Below are 16,295 nucleotides of genomic sequence, written 5' to 3' on the forward strand. Positions count from 1 at the left end.
CCACAAACTAATAAACCGATTTTTTTGTTAAAATCTCCCTTTAGTTTGGTTTTTCACCCCCCCCCCCCCCCCCAATGATGCAAAAGAAGTAAATTACAGTTTAAAATGTGTAGATCCTTTTTTTTTATTGCTTTGAAAAACCCGATTCAAACGAGGTTTATCTGTCAAATTAACTCAACAGCTTGACTTCAAAAACACGTCCATGTTTTAAAAGATGTTTAAATGTGTTAAACAGCGTTCTGAATATATGTGTTGATGAACCATTCGGGTGTAGATTTTTGTCCTTGACCACAGGACATCTTATTAGACTCTCACATTCATCCGCCAGCCGAGTGACTCACAGATGCTGGATCTGCTTCTGGTGGGCCAACAGTTTACACGCTTCACTTGAGGATCAACCCACCACAACGTCTGCATGACTATTGCTACTTACAGGGGAATAAACTCTGCATAGATCATCCGCTGCTGACAGAAGCTGTCATCACCAACTGGAAACAGTTTGGAGCAAAGTGAGAAAGTCTGAAATTACAATGTCAAAGGTTCATTCTTGCCATATTAGAATATTTTTTTTCCTCAGTAACTCATTTGAGGAAAGGTTCTAGGAAATGGTCTAACTCGATTAACTGTCACTGTTACCGATGGCTGATTTTCTTTATTATGGTAATGATGCAGGTTACTTTGCTTCATGGCTTATTTGCAGTGTGCTTAGTCCACAGTAATTATATTTTGGCACATAATTGCGAAAGGAATTTGGGCCATTGTGAATTTAACAGATAAACCTATTGTGCTCGTTACAGAGGGAGTTCTCAGACAATGAAGGGGGTATTTAAAGGGTGAAATGGATTTTGGGGGCTGCTGTACTTCAGGGACACAAAGGGTTCTGTCATTTAAAAAAAAAAAAGCAACGAATGGATAATGTAATATTTTAAGCGACAAGAAGAATAAATCAAAGGTGACTAAGAATCTACATGTTCTTTTCTTTCTGTTCTCAGACTTCCTAATGGCAGAGGGAGACACAATGTGTGGGACTCTGCAGTCTGACTTCATTGCAGTCTTATAAAAATGGGTCTCACTTTTATTATTTAGGCTGGGACGTTTTGACCGACTTTGATTTAGTTTAGCAGCAAGGTCAGAGAACAAATACAATAAAGTGGATTATAGGAGCTCACAGCAGTACAGAAAAAATATGAATATGAGATTTGGGGAAGTACTTTGCTTTCTTGACTTGAATTAAATGCGAAAACACTCACATTTATTCCTCAGTAATGAAACTACAGCTTACAACCACATTGCTTAAAGTGAATAATTCTACTAACCTGGTGCTGTATAGAGATACCAAGGCCTTCAACCATCACAGCATATCTAAGACAATGTCTTAGAGTAGCAAGTTAAAAATGTTATTTTTATTTATTTATTTTTTGTATTTTGTTCAGACTTTTTCTAACATACCAGGGGTGCCCAAATCCAGCCCTCAAGTTCTGCTGACCTGCAACTTTCAGCTGCATCTCTTTTCCAACACCTGAATTAAGGGACTGAATTACCTCATCAGCATAGCATTCAGCTGTGCAGAGGCATTGTAGCAAGCCATTCCTTTCTTCCAGGTAGTTGGAGAAGAGGATGCATCTAAAAATTGCAGGATACGCCTGGACTGGATCATCCCTGCAGTAGATGAATGCACAATTGGGAATGGAAGGCAAATAATGCATGGTTTAACATTATACCGCTACACAGTGGGGGTAGAATGTTGTCCAGCTGCATATTTCTGCAGTTGGACAGCACAAACATACAGAATCTGAAAAGGTTGCGTGATTCAGTCTTTTGTGAAACTGTTTTTTCAGTGTATCTCTCTACCTTCCTTACAGATCTAGAGGATGACATTTTTGCCCAATTTTCCTCCACCCTCGTCTCAAATCTTTCAACAACTCAGTCCATCTTTTTCCCTGCACTTAAGATGCATCCCCATGGCATGGTGCTGCCACTACCATGTATCACAATATGAAATGTATATGTGCTTAAGGCTTCCTTTCAACAATCATTTACATGAGGCTAGTCTTGAGTCATTTAATTGTACAGCATATTTTCACCGGTTTAGACGAAGCAGCCTTTGCATCAACCATTGAATCTATTGTAATTTTCCTAGTAAAATTTTACATTTAATATCATTTTCAATTAAAATTTTAGAAAGCTGTATAGCTTTTCTGTGTGGGATGGTAATTTTGATGTATACTTGTTCCACATCCTACAGGTTCTGTTTGCTACCCTGACTGTTTTTCTTTAGTTCACTTCCACCATATCAAAAAGAGGGGTGTTAATTTCAGACGTTATGTTCTACTAAATGGTTCTGCAAAAAAGAACAAACAAACAAAAACAAAACATGACCAGTAATTTAAAAAAAAAATAGAACAAATACTTCGATATTCATGTTTGGTTTTTCACGAAATGCTAAAGTGGTACTAGCTACCACTTTAGTAAGACCAGTCGGTGTCTCACTGGCGTTTTGCGTATGTAGAGATGCAGCCTCTTTGATTTTGATTAACAAAGAGGTTGAGGTAACTGCTGAGGGCACTGCTGCTTGTAATTATCTGTGCAATGGCTGACTACAAATTGATAATTAATGTACATCCAAATTAAAACTCAATTCGGTATTAATCTTCTATTCTGCTAAATCTCATAGCCATTCATCTACTGCAGGCTGCATCACCACCAGCATTGTATCGTAAACTGATGCAGTTCATGATATATCGCAGCATCCACAGTTGGACAGCAGAAACATGGATTTTGTGTTTGTCGTCTCTTTCCGACCCTTTAGTGCAATCAGCATCCCCTAAGCATTCCTTTGCTAAACTTCAGTGAACAGTGCCAAAAAAAAAACAGTTTAGCTGTAGCTCACAAAAGCAGCGGTGTTTTCTTAAAGATGTAGGCCAGTAAGGCATGTTTGCGGCTAATCTGTGTTGAAGAAATATGTGCTGCGTAATGGAAAACTAAATCAATTTTCAACTCCCTGCATGTTGCCTACTACAATATGACAGCTGAAAATGTACCTTAAAATAGGAGGATAAGCGGATCAAAGTAGACGTATAGCAGCAGTAATTTCAGATGCAAATAGTGTGAGCTCAGGGTTAATAAAATAATGCAAAAGTTATTTAAGCTACAAGCAACAGGCTTGCTGGATCATTGAAAACGGAAAAAAAAAAACAACAAACAACAACAGAAAAACTATTTAATGGGTTAAATCCAGTCAGCATCTTAATATTTTTTGGCTTGTATTCGATGGTTTACGCAGGTTTCTGATGTTAATTTCTGGTACATAAGACCCGTTTCTTTCCTAAATGTTTTGACGCCTGGACATTTTTATGATTTTTTATATGTACATGTTGGAACAGATGATTGTGGCACAGTCAGCCATCAGGAAATTAAACCCAGTATAAGTAAGTTGTGCTGAGCTTCACAAGTCTCTCCATTAAAATGTTGCTTGGTTTCTTTTGATTCTGCCATAATGTCGCACAAAGAAAAAGTATGTTTGAGCTGTTGCCTTAAAATATGATCACTTCGTCTTCCATTTAATTGAAATGTTCCTATCAGATACTTACAAAACATTACGTCCTCATTATCTGACTTTTCTAAAATTATTAAAAGGCAAAGTAATCTTACGTAAATTTAAAAATGTATTGAAAGTAATGCAAATTTGCTTAAAAATCTCATAATTTAACAAAAAGTACTTTGTTTTTTCTAGTGTGATTTAATAATTGAATTTTTCTAAAAAATACAATTATTTTTCCCCACACATTTTATTTTTATAAATGTATGAATATTTGAAGTTTATCTTATAAACTTAAAATATAAACCAGTTATTTTTGAAGTTATTTTTATTATTGGAGTTATTTCTGCACTTTTCAGCAAATATATTGACCTTCGAGACATAACAAATGTGAAAGTTATGTCTCTTGCTGTTGATTTGCTGGTTGGGAGTTTAATGGGTCAAGTTGACAATTTAAATAATTCATGATGTGCTTCAGCTCAGGAATATATTTATGAAATAACTATGTACTTTTAAAAATGAAACAATTTAATTGAGGCACATTTCATTTGTTTTTACTAATTCTTTATTTTCAGTTGTTAAAAAAAACACTGAAGTAATGACACTTAAATTTTATAAGTCTAATGTAATTTGGCATTATTCACTCTCCATATTATACAGGGGACATTTCGCTGGTGAACTGTCATATTCACTTTGTTCCTCAAAATCCAGGTCAGTAAGCGATAAATAAAATGTTTTCAAATAATATTTAGTATCGCAAAATTAATTTGTCTGCTCTAACATGTGATAACTGTTAGGTGCATATTATGTTTATGGTTAGGTGTAGTTCGTTTCAACAAATTCCGACCAGCTCCACTGTTGGCAGCCATCTTTAAAAATGTGAGCCACCTGTGAAGTAATTTTTGTCTTTGGATTGTCGGTTAGCACTGTAGGCATAGACATAATATATATTATATATTATTACTTATATTATGTCTATGACTGTAGGGAACGCAAAGGTTTTGCGAGGGAACTCAAAAATTTCCCATGTACCCTCGAGGGCTCTGTAATTAATCAAATGTTTTCACGTGGCATTAAAGCTATTAAAGCTAACGTCTCGACCAAATCCGCTAACAAACAGCAGTGTTGTTAAACCAAACTAGCTAGTCAGAAATAAACGGCACGGTAAAGGAGAATAGCACATCCGAACTGCTGTTGTTTGACCGCTTTTGAGTACTTAGTTTTAAATTTTGTTTAAATGACGTCTTGGCGATGATCGTTGTCAAATCCAAGCTACCATGATTATTGTGACGAGATTTGGCAGCCATTTTTCAGAGGGACTCTTGTATAGCTTTGGACGGGTTACAAAACACACCATCAGAAAAATTTTACTCTATAACTAGATCAGTTTCGAAACTACAATAAGGTAATTGATAAGTAAAATTTTTTTTACAGAGCATTTAACTTCCCAAAAAGAATGTCTTTCCTAAAACCTGGCCAAATCAGTTAAATGGAGAACTGTTTAAAAATCAAACAGGCGAACTGATCAGCCCCCCCAGCCGTAAATAAAAGAAAAACATATTTTGACAGTTCATATCTGCTTAAACTTAAGTATTTATGTATTCATCTGCAGATGTACATATCTTTCGTGTCTTTAAACTACTAATCATCTGTGCCACAGTTATTTAAGGTTTTGAGTTTTTTCAAATTAGGAGTTTTAGGAAATGTTCCCTCTGTTTTTTGTTTTTTTTCCCCTCGGTTAAACTTAGTAAAGACATAGCGCACATGGTCCAGTAAGTTTTTCAAACAGGCTCTAATGATACTGTGCTCGTCTTCCACATGTAGATGTAGAGAACATCTGTACATTAAAAGGAGCCGTAAACTGGACAGACAGCTCAGGCAACGCGCGTCGTGACTTCACAGGGGAGCTCCAATTCAGCGCTCCGTCTCGATTTCCGCTACGATTCATCCCCTGATCCTCCAAATGCATTCATCATGATCCACCTGCTTCTCTTCCGCTTCCCACACCAGAAAGGTATGAAACGCTTAAGGATTGCAGATCGTCTCTCAAATATAAATGCTCCTTTTTTCTGCATATCCATGGCGGGGTTGGTAAGAGAGCTTGGACATATTTGGAGATATCCAGAGATTGGTAGTGAGATGCGGGAGTGACACGCTGTTGCTACTCTCTCCGTCTGCTATGGTTGCCACAGATGCGTGTAATTTGCTGCAGGTATGCAGTGGAGCGGAGGACATGAATTCGAGTGTATTGGTTTCCTATTTACACACGCGTTTTGTGTAGACATGATCCTTATTCTTGACCTTGTATTCAAAAAGAAGATAAAATTGACTTAAATTATAGAGAAAATAAAAAAAGGATCTCAGTATCTTTGAGAAAATACTTATGGATTTAAAAACTTAGTTTGAAATTCATATTGCAACACATTTCTTTACAGATGTTCCTTTTGGAAAATATTCTCAAGTTTCTCTAGAAACGTTAGGGGGAAGCTTACTTTTATCATGTGTTATTTATTCATTTGTTTTTTTGCTTAATCAGATTGCTTAGGAGTTGTTCTGGTCATACCTATGAATGCTATGTTTTTTCTAGTCACTTCTGAAAGGTGAAAGTTTTCCACTAGGGATCTGCTAATCCAAGAACAACTCTTAAATAGAAATCATTTGTAATGCCTTATATTTTGGTTACTTCGTACAGCTTGAGGGTTATATTTTCCATTATTTTAGTTCATTGTGGCCAAAATACCCAGGATGTGCGAGGTCACAAAGCAGTGTTATACAATAACGCAAACAAAAACAAGTATAACCTTAAGTCTCACATAATAAGCATAATTTCTGTCAGTAGACGTTGCAAGTGTTATGTGCCAGGTTCATAACACTAAGAACTGAAGACCACTGGTAACCAATCATTTTATTCAGGTAAACTCTAGGGAAACCTAGTTACCTTAGGATTGTTGTATAAAATAGTTAATGTAATTGTGTTTTCTAATGAGCAAGTCAGAACTGTTAATTACCACTACACCCTAACGCTTCCTCTGTCATTCTCATATCGTGGCAGTGTCGGAGTTAATTTCACATGACCAATTCTCACTGCAACAATCGGAAGCGACACCGCATGCATTATGTTCCTTACAGATTCCCTTGCCAGATGGATTAAAAATGATGCAGTAATTACTTCTTGTGTGCTGCTATTGCTGTTCTAAGCCTATTTTTAAATCTTTTTAGTTTGATCTGATCTGAATTTTCATAACAATGAAAATATAAGACTATAATAAAAGTTTCTTTTATGAAAACTCTCAGGTCGTACTAGTTTATGTCCGCTATATTGGTTACATCCACACCTGCTGTGATAACTTTCAACATGTAGACTTTTTTTTTTTTTTTTTTACATATTTGACATTCCCCTGCTGCCTTTAGCAATGCTGTGTTAACTCTGCTGATTTGTGAATTCTACTGAAAGTGGACTCTTTACACTTGTAGGATAAACGCACATTAATGGGCTTACAGTGAGCTGTTTGTATTTGGAGTATCCAGGTCAAACCTTGCACTCAACAAAACCCTTGGTAGAACCAACGGAGCTCTCAACATTATATTTTAGAGGAATTATATCCGGCAGTAATGTAAGTGACAAACCTTTTTGTTTTGTTTTGCACTTTCCTATGAACGTTTATTTCATGAGCGTTATCTTTTGTATGTTGGTTGGATTTACTTTCATAGCTTTAGGCTTAAAATTCCTGCCATGTATGAGACACAGCAGGTACTTAGTTCTCTCCTGCTGGCATGCTGTTTTTACCTTTTCTAAGAATTTGTTGTTTTTCTTTTGGGTGTCAGAAGAGTGGGAGGTTTTTGTAAGGTTTCATAGTGGAAAGGGCTGTCATGTTTTTGACAGTGAGAGCTTACTGTTTTGTGACACACGCATATTTAATCATGCAAATCTTTACAAAGTGTTTGTGTCTGTAATTTTTCTTAAAAATGGTTATCGACTAAAATGTTTGAATTTGATCAATCAAAGCTAAAATAGATTAAAATCATTTCTTTGTAGCTGTAATGGGAAGACAGGACATTTCTATTAGTCACTATTAGTCATTTTTGAAACTTTATTTTGAGAAGGAAGTGTGATTGACTCATGTTTGTTTTGTTTAGAGTATTTAATTATTTCTGTGGGAGTACATTTTTCTTCCTAGGATAGTTGTGCTTAAGAAAACTTTAAAGGTTAGCATATAACAGAATAGGAATGCTACTAATTAGCGTCAAGAGGGCTGCATCGCCAAAGAATAATTCACAGACATAGAACAAATTTGAAGGGAAATATGTTTATGCAATAGCAAGCCACTTATGCTATTAAGCTCTTTCATATTGTGTTTGATATTACACAAAACCCTACAAGGATTTTGTTTAGAGTATAAATACTTTCCAAGGTCATATCACCATTCTTAAATCTATTTACGAATTATCTAGACCTTCTCTACTAGCATCTGTTGTATCATTTTGTGTGGTATTTGAAATGTGAAGCTGGTTGGTCATGACCTTTTTGTCTGTTTTGGATCCGTCTTTAAAATACCTTTAAGCTGAAGATGAACGTGGGTATTATCTAGGAGATGAGAATCTAATCATTTTGGTGGCATTGACAAAATTTTGTAGGCAATAATAATCTACATGGGAATGGTTAGGTGTGTGATTTGCTGCAGAGTCGCAGTAGCGCTGTATTAAACTAAATGTGTGTGGAAGTGCAAAGAGACTGGTGTGAGCAGGAAGTGTAGAGCCATCATACTGCAAATTTAGATCACAAAAGCTGCACATTTTTGGCTCCTAAAGCTAATTAGTAATGGAAACATTTGGATTAAATTGTAGCCATCTCAAAGATTCTGTCTTGAATTTTCTCTTATTGCAATTACTTAATTTATTAAACACTTTTAAATTCTGCTATCTGTATTAGTTTAATTGTAAGCTAATAGTTTTCTTCTGAAACGTTTTCCTACAAAGGTGCTATGGGACAACTGCTAAGAAAAATAAGGAGGATAAGGGGGCAATTAGTTATAAAGTGCCAGATAAAAATGTAAGAATGAAACATTTCATTCGGGCACTAGATCTCCTGAAGGCAACATGCTTCTGCCTTATTTCTGTTGCTCATTTCTGCATAAATAATGAAGTAAGTATTTTAGCATGCTATTTGGCTACAGGGATTCAACCATATGTCAAAGATTCCCATTTTCTATGTGCATGTGTTTACGCATCTTTCCAAGCTATCTTAATGGTCACAATCTTTTTTAGATTTTTGACGGCGATATTGAGCTACATAATATCTAATAAAGCGTAGCATATGAGTGTCTATTCTGTTATGCTTTGAAAGCCAAAGGGAAGAAGTGTGTTTTTTTTTTCATTTCTTCATTGAAAGAGTCAAACTGATGTGCCCCATTTCACTGTGGGAGGAAACAGTTTGAGGACATTGTGGCAGGCTGGAGTAGGCATCTAAGTATAGTTTTGTGTGTGCGCTTGTGTTTACTTATGTTGCGTGGTTGCTTGTGTGTGTGTTTGTAGATTTTGGGGGTATTGTCTATTTACAGCTCAGCCTGTGGGAGACGTCCAAGTCCAACAGAAAGGGCAGGGGGGCATGGGAAGACCTCCACACTGTCTCATGTGTCATCCTATTCTGTTAAGACTTTAAGCACGGTGTGTGTGTGTGTCTGTGCATGTTGTGTATTCGTTAGTGCACACATGCTGTGTTGTGTCAAGGTTATTAAGAATAGTCCCGGTGCAGAAGTAAAATAATACGAGACTCATGAGTGGGTAGGCACACTTAGATCTGGGGAATTTGTTTAACAAGACTTGAATTTTCCTTGTAGTTCCTGCTTGTTTACAAGGCCAAATACTTTCTCTTCATCTCATGGTGACTCATGGTTGTCAGGGATGGCAAAGGAAAGGAGAAGAAATGGCTAAGATGCAAACTTTTATTCTTTTTTTTTTTTTTTTTACTTTTACTGAAGAGTAACTGAGAAAGTATGAAAGTGTGCTGCCATGTGTGCTAAGGAATGACTGTGTGGAAAAAGTATTTGCCCGGCAACAAATTTCTTCTGTTCTGACTAACTTTATTTATTAAAGAAAAACTCTCCAAACCAACCAGGCCCTTTATAAAAACGTGCCCCTCATTAAATCATGATGTAATTGTGATTATTGAGATTTTTGAAACTAAAGTCAAATAGTTTTGTAAAGCACACCAACATGTTTTGTAGCAGCCCCGTCATAGTCAGGACTCAAATATGATTGAGATGCAGTGACTTTGGGTTAACGAGGCTGTTGGGCATGAAAACAGTCAATTGTGGCTGGATTAAAACAACTCTCCAAATATTATCTGAAATATTATTTCATGGCAAAAATAATTTTTTATATAGCGACTAGTTGGTTTACACGGCTTGTCCCTTAAAAAAAAAATATCATTTGGAAACTGCATTTACTCAAATTTTCATGTGATATTAAATTCAGTAGAGGATAATAATTTCTCCTAGCGCTGCTCCTTACAGTCCAGATATCCAAGGTGTAAATCTCGACTGCTGGCTGCTCGACTTCTGTGCTGTTTTTTATTGAGCAAGTACAGTTTAGTATCGTTTTCAAGTAATGACTGTCTGAGACTGATTTATAAGTATTATCACAGATGGGCCTTTCAAACAACATTGCATACATTTTTTTTTGTGTGCGTTTTGAGCAAAAGTCAAAATATTTCACCAAAAGTCTTGCGGACCATAAGACTTGTAAGGAGTGTTTTTATTCTGCTTTTATTCAGGAGGGGTTTTGGCCTTGTGATTCTCCCATAGCTACCAATTTTGGCCAGTCTCTTTATTTTTTTTTTACACCTCTCAGATAATTTGTCACTGTTCTTCTAGAATAGGTCCATCAGGCCAGCTACGCCTCAGAAGGTTTACCATTGTTTTCTACATCTTAAGCATTTAGACACTGCTGAGGTTCACTGGAGTCCCAAAGCTTCAAAAATCTCTAACCTGATTGATATTATTGATTTTGTCACTTTGTCACCTATCTTTTCTGGGACATGATGTATTGCTTTTTAAACTTCATATTGTCAGACAGGCTCTGTTTAAGTGATATAGACCTGAATAAATTTGATCTCACTTTTGGGGGGGGGGGGATATATATATATATATATATATATGGTCATTCAATAGATTCATGATTTGACAAGGATTAGTGTTTCACTCAGGGCCAAGTCAGTATATGGACATCCCTTTAATAAATTAAATTATCATTTGAAAACTGCCTTTTCTATTTACTCATGTTATCACTGTTTGATATTTGTTTAGTATGTGTGACAAAATGCTAAATGTAATCTGACAGGACTTTATTTATTGATGGTTTTGTTCCAGTGATTCGGTATTAACCATTTTCTGTATTTATAACCACTTAAGGAGTCTTTGAACCAACGTTGTGTACAAGAACCTGATTTGCTTTGTGGGAAAAATAATCCTTTTTAGATACACAGAATGTTAAATTCCCATTTTTTTGTTCTATTTTGTCATCATTATTAGTATTTTTTAGATTTGTCAGATTTTTTTTTTATTTTTTACATAGGTTCTGGTTATAACAAGTGAGTCGTAAATGGACAACACCCACTGTCTTCCTCCCTGCTTCTCTCTCTCTCTTCCTTCATCTCTCCTACTCTGCAGTCCTTCCTCCCTCCCTTCATTTGATTTCGAGACAGAGCTCAAATCTATTTTGTACTTTAATGGGCTGTACAACTTTTTAGCCTTTCAGAATGAGTTTGTTTATAGCAATTACAATGGCCATGCCACGTGGAAAAAACTGGTTCAGCCTGCTATGTACGTCTGCTGCAAGCTCCCTTGATTATATTTAGTGTTGGACAGATAAACGTACTGCTACCACTACCATCAGCACCAAAAGGGATACTTTGGAAAATCACAAGTGCCACTAGCTTATTTTTCTTCGTTTTCTCCTTCACTGTAAGTAAATCATTTTAAAATACTGCTGTTGCTTTTCAATTTTGATGATGGATTTTGCCATTGTAGGGAGAATAAAAAGGAAAGACTTCACTTGACACGAGTTTACTTTGCTTTTGAGATGTTAAAGTTGAATTTATAGCTCAGTCTATGCCAGTGAAACAGGCTTAGAAGTCTGCACTCACCACAGAAAGACACTACTCGGGGATAAGAGGAGTGGTTGATTTGTGAATTTGTGTTTTCTGCTGCTGTTGCGCTGGAAACAGAATGCCTCCTAAGAGAATATGTGACAATATATGTGGAACAATTTTTGGAACCCCTTTTCTTTGTGTGACAATTGGTTTTAAGTTGAAAAACAAATGTCAACACAATTCATTTGCTCTGTTTTCAGGGTGGGGGAAAAAAAAAAAAAACTCAGACAGGTTGGAATTCAGTGGCACTTTTCCCTTTAAGTATTCTTGAAAAAAAGAAAAAAAAATGCAACTTCTTTAAGTAGAAAAATGTTGAAATTGGGAACATATATTTTTTGTGGAATAACATTCGAAATATTCCAGTGTGAGGATGAATAAGGGTTTGGACAAAAATTAAAATGACCGTTGTCCTCGTCACAGGGTTTAGTAGTACAAATAATTATTTTCATGGCATCAGGCATCTTGACTCAGTTTATTTGAACTGATTGGACACACAAATAGTTTGTATTGAAATACCTTCATTTCATGGATGGATGTTATGTGGAGGGTGGTGCCAGTCTACACATTCTTTCTTGTTGTACTGTGACCTTTAAGGATGAATCATGGATTTTGTGTGTAAATGTGACAATTCAGTGAAATCGTGCTGTTTGACACAAAAATGTGTCTTGATCTTGCTTAAATTTCCTGCTGAAAGTGAAAATTGCATAAGACATCAGGAGGCTCTGAGTGCAACACTGAGCACTTCTTGGAGAAAGTGGGTGGGGGGTCGAGAGTGGATAAAGTGTGGGGTCTTGGAGTAAAGGAGCACTGCTACCTACTTGTGGACTGACAGGCAAGTTTTTTGACACCAGTTATTTGCAGTGGTGTTGGTGTATATGGGTTGACTTCACAATGAGTAGGTAAATGTTGTCCCTTATTGCTGGTGAAAACAGTCCCTGATTGAGCTTTCTCTCCCTCTCATGAATTTTATTTACCTTTTTTCTTTCAATTCCCTCTTTAGCAACAAGTTCTTCTCATCTCAGAATTATTTTTCCTGAGCTAAAAATTATGTCAGCTTGAAAATAGATGTGAACATTATGTATTGTGGCAAAAAAGAAGTCAGTGTTTTTTTTTTCTTTTCTTCTACATAGCTGCTTGATTTAATTTAATTTAATTACATTTTTAGATTACATTGTGATTTCTGATGTGCACGGGCCATGTTCTGTGTTTTAATGTTAGCTAGAATGCCAACAACAAATTTGAGAAGGCGCCCTGCATGTTGTTCTTCAGTTCTGATACGGATACAAGACAGAAATATCTCCCTGTATCCAGGAAACCATTAAAAACTGGACCTACAATAGTTCTTTTAAGGTACAGTTAAACGATCTCGATCCCTGCATCACTACGAAGTGAATAGTGGAAAAACCCAGCTTGCCACTTTCTTACACAAGTTTGAAGTAGTGAACGGAAAAATCCCTTATTGGTTAGTGGAAATAGCCCCTGAGAGGAAATAACTTGACAATGCTAATGTCGAGTTCAGCTACAAGTGTACCTCAACCATTAAAGTGCCAGGGGAGAGATACAATCAATGAACCCACGCACTCAGTGCACCACTGCTGGACAGCCTAGTGAGGAGCTACCTAAGTGCTGGTGCTCACACAAAGCTGCTGCACATGCAGTGACATTAAAAGTTCAGCATTTTTGTTGTTGTTGTTGTTCTTATGTTTTACTTCATTTGGACAAACCAGAAATCATTAACCAGGAGGTGAATACAACATTGACATTTAAATGGCAATTATTGTATCAAAAAAAAAGCTAAGACAACATGCATAAGCTGGGTGCAGAAAAAGAAAATCTGTCTTGCTTCCATAGCATTTAGGATTGTAAATAGCAGCCAATTGGTGCTAATCAAATGCACTTACCGTAGTTATGTGTTGTGTGTTCTTCAGTAACATTCGTGTTTTTGAGACTAAACTCAACTTTTTTGTATATTTTTTCTTTTTTAGAGGGGGCAAACTTTGGTACTTTTTGTACTTGACAGAAAAGATCTGCAAGATTTACACTCCTCGACGAGAACTTTGTGACTATTGTCTAGTTACGTGGGCACTGGTGTGGTTCAGGTGTTACAGACACACACACACACACACACACAGGCTGTGATTGGAAGAACCTGATATTCACAATGTGTGCTGTTCCTGCACACATCTACTATATTGCCAATTTTTTCTCTTCTCGTGTTATTGTGATTGGTCGGTATTCATCCAAGCAAATGTACTTGCAAGGGACACTGGGTGAAAAAGAGTGTTTGTGGGATGTAAACATTATTCTTTATTCACAACAATATATGTGCTCACATCAGTCTTAAGCGTGAACCCGTTATATCGCGAGTATGACTCAGCCTTTATAGTTGAATCCTGCCCAGTTCAAATGCATCAACTATAAACTTGTCTTTGCTGTTACTCCTGCATAACCCCTCCCACCCCCCACATTTTGAAATAAATAAACAAGCGATGGTTACCCTGGTGGGGGCGGCAAATAAAGCCTGGCGGCCTGCCATGGTTATAATACACTGGCGGAAACCCTTCTGAAAAATATAGATTCAAATTAATTTTCTTATGTTGTCTAACAGTTTCTGCCAGTTTAGTGATTGCAGGTACAGTTAGAATGCAGGTTCCACAGATGGCACGGTTACAAGGTTGGGCTGGTGAAGAAAAAGCTGACGATCTGTTTCCAAAACAAAATTTTGGTTTAAACTGCAGAAAACATCTTGTCAATAAGAGGCCTTGACATTTAGTAAGCTCTTTTTCAGAACCCCTTTCTAAATATCTAAATATCAAAGTTGCTAGCAACTCCAAAGTGTGTCAGATATCATAAACAGCAGTAAATAAATGCCGCAGTAGAACACATAAAACTACTTTCCTATTTCTTTGAAGATGTCATCTTCAATCTAGCAAAGTCTGCTTTGAAACCCATCTTTTCCCTCTCTAGCCATTAATCAACTGAAACTCTTTTGTCTTGTTTTACAACAGGCAGCAATCCAAGTAAGTCCACACATTCATCAAATTTATGGTTGAAGCAGAAACCTGGTAAACGTATAAAACAGTAAGGAAATGATTGGTTTTCAGAAGGCAGACCTATAGAACTATACTTCTCTCAATGCGCTGTAGAATTTCACACAGCAATGTAAAAGGTACTGCGGATTGTAGTTTTTGAATTGGCACATCAAATGTGATTTAAAGGTTTTCCTCATACTTTTAAATGAGATGGATGTAGAGATGGAATGATCGAACACCTAAATGTGTTGACTGTTCAGCTTTAGTGTTGAGACAGTTTCTATGCAGGATAGAGAGAAAAGCAAACAGGACAGTTACTGCTGTATACTGTTACCTTCACCCCCTGCATGTCTCCTAAGACATGCAGGGGGTGAAGGTGAGGTGCAATGCTCCCAAAATAGAAAATGAATTTGGTACTCTTGAATGTGTAAATACCAAACTAGTCTGGAGGAGTAAAGTATCTTCCTGAAGACCTGCTAGGAACAGTCCTAATGTATTAAAAATAACAATTTTCCTACGGACAGTGTTATGTAAAATTGACCTTTTTGACCTTTTCATCATGTCATGTTATTCCTGGAGTGTTGCTTTGATTCTTTCACCCATGTTTGAGAAATCCTTTAATCTCCCCTGGCCAACATTCTGGGTGCGGAAACGCGTCGATCGCCGCCTTTTACTCGGAGCTCCTCCTCCAAGCGGAGCTTCCGCCTTAGCCATGTTGACTTCATGCTATGATTTCATCCCGGCAGTAACGTTGTCCTAGTCTGGTGTAAATTAAATATTATTACTTGAACATGTAATAATAATTTACACAATATCAGGGAAGTATGTAATTGAGTAGTAATCTTTAAAGTAGTCAATGAAATTAACACAAATTTTTTTTCTGTACTATAAAATCTCCTCACCGCTGTCTGCAAGATTTAGTATCTCAGCCAATAATAAATACACATCAGTTGTGGGCCTTAAAAGCAATTATTGCCCACAACTGGCCAAATACATTTTGAACTAATGTATAGGTGGGAATGGTTGGCGTGAAATTAAATACCACATTTTGGATCTGAGCTGCCCTTTATGATGGCGATTATTAATGTTGTGACAATGGCAGAGATTTGATGTATTTTTCAATTTAAAAATATGTGTTTGGTGTGTTTTCTCTCCTGCCACGGCAATGATACAAATCTGTTAGTCTTTTCAGTCTCAAACAACTTTTAAAAGCTTTGAAATAATGGCTGCAGATGGTGTTGGGGTGGTAGCGAGAGGGAGGCCTTTTGAAAACACTGTTTTTGGAAGTGCAGCTGATTCAGTACAGTACTGTTTTGTGTGTGCAGCCAAAGGCCTTTTAGAGAACCCGAGTCCGTATTCCCACAAGTCTCCTGCAACTAATTGGAACCTGACATGTTTTGAATATTGAACCTGAATTCATTGTGCAGGACTCCTGTGGACGTTTTCTTCTCCAGCAAGGAACATTTTATATTGACTTTAAAACAAATCAATATTAGGATAGTTTTATTAATTTTTCTTCTGAGTATGGTTCATGCTTTAATTTGCTTCTAAATTTTGTGATATCTAAATGTAGAGA

General features: G+C 36.6%; 1 protein-coding gene across 1 annotated transcript in view; it reads left to right on the forward strand.

The window, feature by feature from the left end:
• Window positions 1-967, forward strand: part of iars1 (isoleucyl-tRNA synthetase 1) — a 53,167-nt gene extending 52,200 nt beyond the window's left edge. The window contains exon 35 of the mRNA XM_015031869.1: window positions 67-967. The gene's annotated coding sequence lies outside the window, so the exon portion shown is untranslated. The remainder of the gene's footprint in view (window positions 1-66) is intronic.
• The last annotated feature ends 15,328 nt before the right edge of the window (window positions 968-16,295 follow it).

Source organism: Poecilia latipinna, unplaced genomic scaffold, assembly GCF_001443285.1.
Source record: "Poecilia latipinna isolate Pla-1442-1.1 unplaced genomic scaffold, P_latipinna-1.0 Scaffold221, whole genome shotgun sequence".
Classification (NCBI taxonomy): Eukaryota; Metazoa; Chordata; class Actinopteri; order Cyprinodontiformes; family Poeciliidae; genus Poecilia; species Poecilia latipinna.